This window comes from Cebus imitator, unplaced genomic scaffold (genome assembly GCF_001604975.1).
Source record: "Cebus imitator isolate Cc_AM_T3 unplaced genomic scaffold, Cebus_imitator-1.0 Scaffold663, whole genome shotgun sequence".
NCBI classification, from domain to species: Eukaryota; Metazoa; Chordata; class Mammalia; order Primates; family Cebidae; genus Cebus; species Cebus imitator.
The window spans coordinates 219,690-230,283 of NW_016107978.1; the positions used below are offsets into that span (position 1 = coordinate 219,690).

At 38.7% G+C, this 10,594-nt stretch overlaps 1 pseudogene; it reads left to right on the forward strand.

Annotated features, from left to right (window-relative positions):
• Positions 1–120: 120 nt before the first annotated feature.
• Positions 121–10,383, forward strand: LOC108295871 (annotated as a pseudogene).
• Positions 10,384–10,594: the final 211 nt, after the last annotated feature.

Genomic DNA, 10,594 nt, shown 5'->3' on the forward strand with positions numbered 1-10,594 from the left:
TTAACGGATCAAAATCAGTGAGGGCTGCATGTGAAGAAATGGAGGCCTGTTCCAAAGGCTCATCATGTGTGAGAAGAAGAGAATCAACATGGGATGGGGCTGGGGATGGTGGTGCAAGAGATGGTGGTGGAGAGAGAGGGGAAGCAACAGGAGGTGCAGCAGCAGAATAGGGCGGAGCAGAAGGGAAAGCAGTTTGAGGTTGGGGAGGGCAAACACAATTACCAAGCCGAGGCCAAACCGAAAGCAAAATACTAGCCTGCGAAGAATCCTTATTATAAAGACAAAAATTTTCCAGTTGTTCCCCAATATGCGTCCAAGCACCAACGTCAAGAACACCTTCCTTTGGGATCCATGGACAAATTTGTCTTACAACATTTAAAAATTCCTCCACCTTTTTCGACTTAATATCATGACCATGTGACTTAATCATTGACTGTAACAAAAGCACAAACAAATTATGTTCCTTCGACTCAAGTTGCCCCATGTTTTACTCCAGATGAGGAAAAATCAAGGTAAATGTATATACAAGATTAAAAGAAAATAAGTAAAATTGTCTTACCAAATCTTACCGCTACAGCCTTACCCTTCTACTATAAGCATCACTGCTGTCCCTCGTTTTCAGGTCCCTGTTCGGGCTCCAGATGTGGGCGACGGAAAATCCGCCGGGGAGTCTTGGCCAGCAAGAGGGTCCCGACATGAAAGAGGGAGTGAGCAGAAATAAAGAGAGACAGAATAGCTGGGGTCTGGAGGACTGAAAAGGCAACGCCTAAACAGCGAATTTATTTTTGTCCAGGGTCTCAATATATACTTTAAGATCAAAGGTGTTTACACAATCAACAATAAGAGGAATGGAAATTTACAAAATATAGGATCACGAAAACAATCTTAAGTATGACATCCAAGGATCATAAAAGTGGGCAGATGGTATGCTTTATCTGTTTTTACCAAAATACACTTGTGAATAACAATACCCAAGAGTCACAAGCTAAACCATAAAGTTATTATCTAGGGTTCAAGGTGGTCATGCGGATAAGGTAAAACTTCTTGAAAAGTAAAGTTGTAAAGGTCATGCAGAGGCCTAGTGGAGACATAATGTCTGCCAAAACCACACGACCCTTGCCCAAGCGGCATTGTAGTCAGAAGTAGAAACCTTTGCAACATCAGTCATTTCTTAGTTCCTTCTTTCCCATAGCTCAACTGCCTCCAGCAGGAAACTCTGTTTTGGGCTCAAGCTCACTATCTGGTGAGGCCCACACATTAGGGGGCCTTACACGGGAGCGATCCCCACACCTGGGTGTGCCTTGAAATGTTATCTGGGAGCTTGGGAAGCTTTGACCTGTAATGGGGGCCTCATGCCTCTGACTGGTGACCAATTCTGCTGTGGCTGGGCTGATATCCTAGATGTGAGACACAGTCCTACTTACTCTTCCTTCTCTCCTCAAGTGAAAGGAAAGGGTCTATTTTGGAGCCACAAGCTATGGAGCCTGGGTGTAGGGGAGGAATGATGCTGGCACTCCCTTGGCTACCCCAGCTGGAGCCTCAGTATGTCTTGTCCCCCACCCAACCCCTAGTCCACTGTCTCTGGGCCTAGTTCAGCGATAGGACTCACCTAAGAATTGTAGTTATTGTAGCCTAGACTGCCTTTCCAGTTTGCTTGGAGATACAGAGCACTGCAGCCCTTTCTTTGCAAGCACTTATCTTTGGATCCTGGGGTTAGCAATTCCTTTCTGGCTAGGCTGATTTAAATGCTCGCTCTGTGGGTGGGCATAAGCTGTTTGGTCTGTTTTTCCTTTCTGCTCTAACTGGAAAGCACTGAGTTTAATGCCTCACAATTTCTGTGTTCTCCTCCCCATAGCACCATGAGAGACTTTCTGCAGCATGCTGCTGTTGCCCAGGGTTGGGGAGGAGTTGGCATCAGAGATTGTGGACTGACTTTTTAAATCTCTTTAGTGCCAATTTTAGCAATACAAAGTTAAAACAAGGTGCTATAAGTTCTCACCCATTTTTTTTGTTGTTCTTATGAATCTATTTTTTCTGTGTAGATAGTTTTTAACTTGGTGTCCTTGCAGGGTGGGGTGGGAAGGCATCAATCAGTGGAGCTTTCTATTTCACCATCTTGCTCTGTCCTCTTCATATGTAGCCTTTATTATGTTTAGGTACATTTTTTTGTACCTAATTTTTTGAGAGTTTTTAAAATAAAAATTTATTGAATTGTTTTCAAATGCTTTTTCTGCATCAGTTGAGATCATTATACAATTTTTCCTTTCATTCTGTTAATGTGTCATGTCATATGTATTGATTTGTTTATGTTTAACCTCCCTAGCATCATAGGGATAAATCACACTTGATCATGATGTATGACCCTCTTAATATGATGTTTAGTTTGGTTTGCTATTATTTTGTTGAGAATTTTTGAATCTATGTTCATCAGGATATTGGGCCTATAGTTTCTTTTCTTGTAGTATCGTTGTCTGGCTTTGGTATTGTTGCACACCAATTCTCCCTCATAATCACACAGACAGGCCTGCATAACACTTCACTTACACAGACAAATTCCCACAGAGCTAGCTCAACACTAAGCAAATAGTTAAACCTAGGGAAATCAGTGCCCAGATATCAAAGCTAGAAATAAAACATATGGTCAGCAGGAGCCTTTCATGGGCTTCTCTATAACTTGGAGCAAGCCAAAATAATAGAGACAGTCTTAAATTTCCAGTTCCACAACCTGTGTCAGGTGGAAGAAATCTGAGATGAGTCAACGTAACAGAGGCAGCTGTTTGACTAGATTCATTGGAGAGTCTAAGGCATGTGTCTGACCAAGCTGAAAAGGAGATAAGATAGAAATAATCACTCTGGTGCTACAGTAAATAGGCCTTGAAGGTACTGGGAACGTTTTAATCAGACTTAGCAAGCTTTTTTTTTTTTTTTTTTAACCTCTGAACTTCCAGTGAAACAAAATTAGTTACCAATAGACAGGCGAATGCTATACTTTACGTAGGTATGTAACCCCAACCTATATAAACACTAAGAAAATTCTAACACTTTGAGTTGGTCTGGTAAAATTATCTCCAGCCTTCTCCCTAAATCTGATTACAGCAATAAATTCCCTTCTTTCGTAGTTTGTCTGCTTCTCATTATTGGGTCTTGAGAAAATGCAGCCAAACCCCACTTGAGTCCAGGAATAGTGTAAGGACACACCCATGACACAGCCTCAGGAGTTCTTGACAACATATGCCCCAAGTGGTCAGAGTACAGCTTGCTTTTATACATTTAGTTTCTTTATTCACTCATTGATTGATGGGCATTAGGGTTGATTCCATGATTTTGCAATTGTGCTGCTATAAACACGTGTGTGCAAGTATGCAAGTGTCTTTTTCAAATAATGACTTATTTTCCTCTGGGTAGATACCCAGCAGTGGGATTGCTGAATGAAACAGTAGTTCTACGTTTAGTTCTTTAAGGAATCTCCACACTCTTTTCCATAGCGGCTGTACAAGTTGACATGCCCACCAGCAGTGTAGAGTGTTCCTTGATCCTGGATCCATGCCAACATCTACTGTTTTTTGATTTTTTGATTATAGTTATTCTTGCAGGAATAAGGTGGTATTGCATTGTGGTTTTGATTTGCATTTCTCTGATCATTAGTGATGTTGAGCATTATTTCATATGTTTGTGGACATTTGTATATCTACTTTTGAGAATTGTCTCTTCATGTCCTTAGCCGACTTTTTAATGGGATTGTTTATTTTCTTACTGATTTGTTTGAGTTTGTTGTACATTCTGGATATTAATCCTTTGCCAGATGTATAGATTGTGAAGATTTTCTCCCGCTCTGTAGGTTGTCTATTTACTTTGCTGACTGTTCCTTTTTCTATACAAAAGCTCTTTAGTTTAATTAGGTCTCAGCTATTTATCTTTAGTTTTATTTCATTTGCTTTTTGTTTCTTGGTCATGAAATCCTTGCCTAAGCCAATGTCTAGAAGGGTTTTTCCAATGTTATCTTCTAGAATTTTTATAATTTCAGGTGTTAGGTTAAGTCTTTAATTTATCTTGAGTTGATTTTTGTATAAGGTGAGAGATGAGGATCCAGTTTCAGTCTCCTACATGTGACTGGCCAATTATCACAACACCATTAGTTGAAAAGGGTGCCCTTTCCCCCACTTTATGTTTTTGTTTGTTTGTCAAAGATCAGTTGGCTCTAAGTATTTGGGTTTATTTCTGAGTTCTCTGTTTTGTTCCATTGGTTTTTGTGCCTATTTTTATACCAGTATCCTTCTGTTTTGGTGACTATGGCCTTATAGTATAGTTTGAAATCTGGTAGTGATGCCTCTAGATTTGTTCTTCTTGCTTAGACTTGCTTTGGCTATGTGGGCTGTTTTTTGGTTGCATGTGAATTTTAGAATTTTTTTAATTCTATGAAGAAAGATGGTGGTGCTTTGATGGGTATTGCATTAAATTTGTAAATTGCATTTGGCAGTATGGTCATTTTCACAATACTGATTCTACCCGTCCATGAGCATGGGAGGTATTTTTATATGTTTGTGTCATCTATTGTTTCTTCCATCACTGTTTTGTAGTTTTCCTTGTAGAGGTCTTTTGACTCCTTTGTTAGGTATATTACTATGCATTTTATTTTTGCAGCTATTGTAAAAGGAGCTGAGTTCTTGATTTGATTCTCTGCTTGGTCACTGTTGGTCTATAGAAGATCTACTGATTTGTGTACATTAATTTTGTATACGGAAACTTTGCTGAATTCTTTTATCAGTTCTAGGAGATTTCTGAAGTATTTTTTAGTTTTCAGGGTAAACGATCATATCGTCAGCAAGCAGTGACAGTTTGACTTCCTCTTTATCGATTTGGATGCCCTTTATTTCTTTCTCTTGTCTGATTACTCTGGCTAGGACTTCCAGTATTATGTTGAAGAGGAGTATTGACAGTGGGCATCCTTGTCTTGTTCCTGTTCTCAGAGGGAATGCTCTCAGTGTTTCCCCATTGAGTATTATGTTGGCTGTGGGTTTGTCATTCATAGATAGCTTTTATTACACTAAGATATGTTTCTTTATGCCGATTTTGCTGATTGTTTTATTCATAAAGGAATGCTGGATTTTGTTTAATATTTTCTCTGCATCTGTTGAGATGATCATGTAATTTTTCTTTTTAATTGTTTATATGGTGTATCACATTTAACGTGCATATGTTAAACTATCTCTGCATCCCTGTCATGAAACCTGCTTGATCGTGGTGGATTATCATTTTGATATGTTGTTGGATTTGGCTAGCTAGTATTTTGTTAAGGATTATAGCATCTATGTTCATCATGGATATTGGTCTGTAGTTTTCTTTTTGGGTTATGTCCTTCTTTGGTTTGGTATTAACGTGATGCTGGTTACATACAATGAATTACAAAGGTTTCCTTCTTTTTCTATCCTCTATTCCAGAGAAGAATTTTATTAGACATTCAAAGAAGAATTGATAACAATTCTTCTTTTTCTATTCTTTATTTCACAGCAGAATTCTATGAGACATTCAAAGAAAAATTGATAGCAATCTTTTTCCATCCTCTATTTCAGAGGTTGTTATCAATTCTTCTTTGAATGTCTCATAGAATTCTGCTGTGAATCCTTCTGGTCTTTTACTTTTTTTGCTAGTAATTTTTAAGTACCCTTTCAATATTCTGCTTGTTATTGGTTTTTTCAGGGTATCTAATTCTTCCTGATTTAAGCTTGGAGGACTGTATTTTCTCCAAGATTTTATCCATGTCTTCTAGGTTTTCTAGTTTATATGTGTAAAAATGTTCATAGTAGCCTGGAATAATCCTTTGTATTTCAGTGGTGTTAGTTGTAATATCTCCTGCTTTGTTTCCTAGTGAGGTTCTTTGGATTTTCTCTCTTCTTGGTTAGTCTTGCTAATGGTATATCAATTTTATTTATCTTTTCATAGAATCAGCTTTTTGTTTTATCTTTTCTATTGTTTTTCTTGTTTCATTTATTTAGTTCTACTTTGATCTTGGTTACTTCCTTTCTTCTTCTGTGTTTGGGTGTTTTCTTTTTTTCCCCCTGTTTCTCTAGTTTTTTCAGGTGTGACCTTAGAATATCAGTTTCTGCTCTTTCAGTCTTTTTGATGTAGACATTTAGGGATATGAACTTTCCTCTTAGCACAGCCTTTGCTGTATTCCAGAGGTTTTGATAGGTTGTGTGATTATTGTCATTCATTTCAAAAGAATTTTTAATTTCCATCTTGATTTTATTTTTTATCCAAAGCTCATTCAGGGATAGGTTATTTAATTTCCATATTTTTGCCTGGTTTTGAAGGTTCCTTTTGGAGTTGATTTCCAGTTTTATTCCACTGTGGTATGAGAGAGTGCTTGATACAATTTCAATTTCCTTAAATTTATTGAGGCTTGTTTCATGGCCTATTATATGGTCTATCTTGAAGAAAATTTTATACACTGTTGAATAGAGTGTCTATTCTGCTGTTGTTGGATAAAATGTTCTGTATATATCTGTTAACTCCATTGGTCCAAGGTATAGTTTAGATCCATTGTTTCTTAGTTGACTTTCTGTTTTGATGACCTGTCTAGTGCTGTCAGTGGAGTATTGAAGTCCCCCACTATTACTGTGTTACTGTCTGTCTCATTTCTTAGGTCTATTAGTAATCATTTTATTAATTTGGGAGCCCCACTGTGAGGGGCGTATAATGTCCCTCTTTGTCTCTTTTAACTGCTGTTGCTTTAATGTTTGTTTTGTCTGATATAAGAATAGCTACCCCAATTGCTTTTGGTGTCTATTTGCATGAAATTCCTTTTTCCATGCTTTTACTTTAAGTTCATATGCATCCTTATGTGTTAAGTGAGTCTCCTGAAGGCACCAGATGGTTGATGTGTTCATATCCATTCTGTGGTTTTGTATTATTTAAGTGAAGCATTTAGGCCATTTACATTCAATGTTAGTATTGATCTGTGAGGTACCATTGCATTCACTGTGCTCTTTGTTGCCTGTGTACTTTTTTGTGTGTATTGTTTTTGCTTTTTAACTTGTATATTTTTTTTTATAAGTCCTGTGTCGTTTGTGTTTTAAACAGGTTCTGTTTTGATGTATCTCCAGGATTATTTTCAAGATATGGAGCTCCTTTTAGCATTTCTTGTGGTGGTGGCTTGGTAATGCCAAATTCTCTCAGCATTTGTTTGTCTGAAAAAGACTGTATCTTTCCTTCATATATGATGCTTATTTTCACTGTATATAAAATTCTTGGCTGATAGTTGTTGTGTTTGAGGGGGCCGAAGATAGGTCCTCAATCCCTTCTAGCTTGTAGAGTTTCTGCTGAGAGATCTACTGTTAGTTTTTCTTTGTAGGCTACCTGGTGCTTCTGTCTTACAGCTCTTAAGATTCTTTCCTTTGTCTTAATATTGAATAACCTGGTGACAATGTGCCTAGGCAATAATCTTTTTGTTCTGATTTTTTTCCGGTGTTCTTTGTGCATCTTGTCTTTGGATGTCTAGGGCTCTAGCAACACTGGTAAGTTTTCCTCTATTATTCTCCCATCTATGTTTTCTACACTTACAGAATTCTCTTCTTCCTCAGGAACACCAATTATTCATAGGTTTGGTCATTTAACATAATCCCAGACTTCTTGGAGGCTTTGTACATATTTTCTTATTCTTTTTTCTTTGTTTTTTTGTTGGATTGGGTTAATTTGGAGACCTTGTCTTTGAGCTCTGAATTTTTTCTTCTACTTGTTCAATTCTATCACTGAGACTTTCAGGAATATTTTTCATTTCTAAAAGTGTGTTCACAGTTTCATGAATTTTTGATTTTTAAAGCTATCTTTTTAAAAAATATTTCTCCTTTCACTTCTTGTATGATTTTTTGGATTTTATTCCATTGGGCTTCTCCTTCCTCTGGTGCCTCCCTTATTAGCTTAATGATAAGCCTCCTGAATTATTTTTCAGATAAATCAGGGATTTCTTCTTGGTTTGCATCCATTGCTAGTGAACTAGTCATATTACCACAGTTGATTTTCTGGTTTCTTCTCATTTTGGTAGCCTCTGTCAGAGGGAAGATCTAAGCCTGAAGGCTGTTGTTCAAATTCTTTTGTCCCATGGGTTGTTCCCTTGATGTAGTACTCTCCCCCTCTTCCTATGGATGTAGCTTCCTGTTAGTCGAACTGCAGTGATTGTTGTGTCTCTCCTGGGTCTAGCCAACCAGTGAATCTACCTGGCTCCAGGTTGGTACTGGGGGCTGTCTGCACAGAATTCTTTCATGTAAACTGACTACAAGTCTCTCAGCTATGGATACCAGTGCCTTTTCCAATGGAAGTGGTGGGTGGGTATAAGGGACTTCATGAGCATTCTTAGCTTTGGTGGTTTAATGCTCTGTTATGTGCTGATTTGCCTCCTGCTGGTAGGTGGTGCTTTTCAGAAAGCATGAGCTGTAGTAGTATAGAGAGGAACCGGTAGTGGGTGGGGCCCTAAAACTTTCAAGATTATATGCCCTTTGTCTACAGATACCAGGGTGGGTAGGGAAGGACCGTGAAGTGGGGGCAGGGCTAGATATGCCTGAGCTCAGACTCTTTTTGGTTGGGTCTTGTCACAGCTGCTGTGGGAGATGTGGGTGAGATTTCAAGGTTTGGAGTTGTGTACCTAGTAAGATTATGGCTGCCTCTGCTGAGTCATGCCGGTTTACAGGAAAGCCGGCAGTCACAGACTTCATCCAGCTTCTATGCAAACTGAAGGACCAGACTCACTCCCATTGTGAATCCCCGATAGCCCCAAGTCCGTTTCTAGGTGCTGGGCAAGACAGGCTTAAAACTTGCTCCAGGGTACCCACTTCCCAACTGCCAACAAAAAAAAAGGGCGGGGGGGGATAAAAGGGCTAAAAGGGCTTACTTCTTCCCATCCTGTTTATCTGTGTAGTGTACACATTGGATTTGTGCCCTCCCCCGAGTTCTGGCCAGGGCACTACTTGCCTTGTTCAAGTTGTTACAAATTTCAGCTGAATACTTTCTTCTCCCTGTGGAGTTTTACCCCGTGCTCCTCTGGCCACCCTCCCAATAAATCCCTGTGGTGCCAGGCAGGAATGGCCTGCTTGGGGACACAGCTAGCTTCCAGGGCCTTTCACTGCTTCCTCTACCTCCGTATTTTACTTGGCTCTCTAAATTGACTCAGCTCCGTGTAAGGTCAGAAATATCTCTCACAAACAGACCTTCAGTTTCTCCAGTGGATGTGTGTGTTTGGGAGAAAAGTTTTCCCCTTCTGCAGTTGGGGCACTCACAGTATGTGGGCATCTACTGGGTCCCACAGGAGCAGTTTACTTCCTCCAGAGGATCTGTGTGTCCTGTGAAGATTGCTGGTTTGTTCTTGCTAAAATTCACAATGTGAGCCTCCACATGTTGCTCTATCTGGAGCTGCAATCTAGTCCTGCCTCCTGTCTGCCATGATTCAATGTTCTCAAGTCCTTCTGGTTTAGATACTCAAGTATTTTTTCTTTCTACAATTAGACTTTTTTTTTTAAAGATGGAGTCTTGCTATGTCACCCAGGCTTGAGTGCAATGGCATGATCTCGGCTAATTGCAAACTCTGCCTACCAGGTTGAAGTGATTCTCCTGCCTCAGCCTCCTGAGTACCTGGGATTACAGACCCATAGGTAGACCATAGGTAGATTTAAACTTATTTTGATTGGCAATTGTTTGAAAGAGTTATTATCAGTAGAAAGGAATGTCTAATTATGATAAAGTGTTTTGGAGACCTAGGTTTTTATCTTGCAGATGAAGCCTCCAAGTAGCAGACTTTAGAGAGAATAGACTGTAAATGTTTTTAATCAGACTAAAGGTTATGTTGATGTTAATGCTGGGGGGAGGGTGCAATGAAGCATGTCCAACCTTCCCTTTCCCACATGGCCCAAACCAGTCTTTCACTTTGAAAGTGCCAGAGTAGAGTGTGCAATCCAAGCATGTCCAAAATTGCTGTGAAGAGATTTTTAATTATTATTTCCAGAAGTGGCTAATAGCAAACTAATGATTCTGACTATAACACCACAATATCAAGAATGATATGATAGTTTGACATGAAGAAGTAAAAATTGAAAAAGAAACGCTCTTAAAAAAGTTTATCAATAGTGCTAAGGAAATTTGCTATACACTTCAAGCTGAGTGATATTGGGCTGACTTTAATGACCCATCATCTGGTTTGGCATTTTTTGGACCATGTATAAACAACACTCTTTTTGAAACAGATGAAAACTAGTAACCTTTAGGGTTATTTGTTGATTATCTTGGATGATGTAAAGCTATTTATCATGGTCTCTGTGCACCCATGTAGTTGTATGAAGTATGTTCACTACTGCAACATCAGACAGCCATATTATAGAGAAATTAAGGGGAAATTAGCAGTAATATTAATTCATTTGCTGTATGTATTTACAACATTGGCAAGTAATTTGGGATTTTAAAATTTCAAATGTTCATTATTCATATTATCATTGATGACATGTTGAGCACAAATATTGTATAGGATGTGGTAATTAGCTTGTAACCAGGATACAATCTGTTATTGTTATTTATCTCCTTTATTGGAAAAAAACACTCATTTTAATTATTT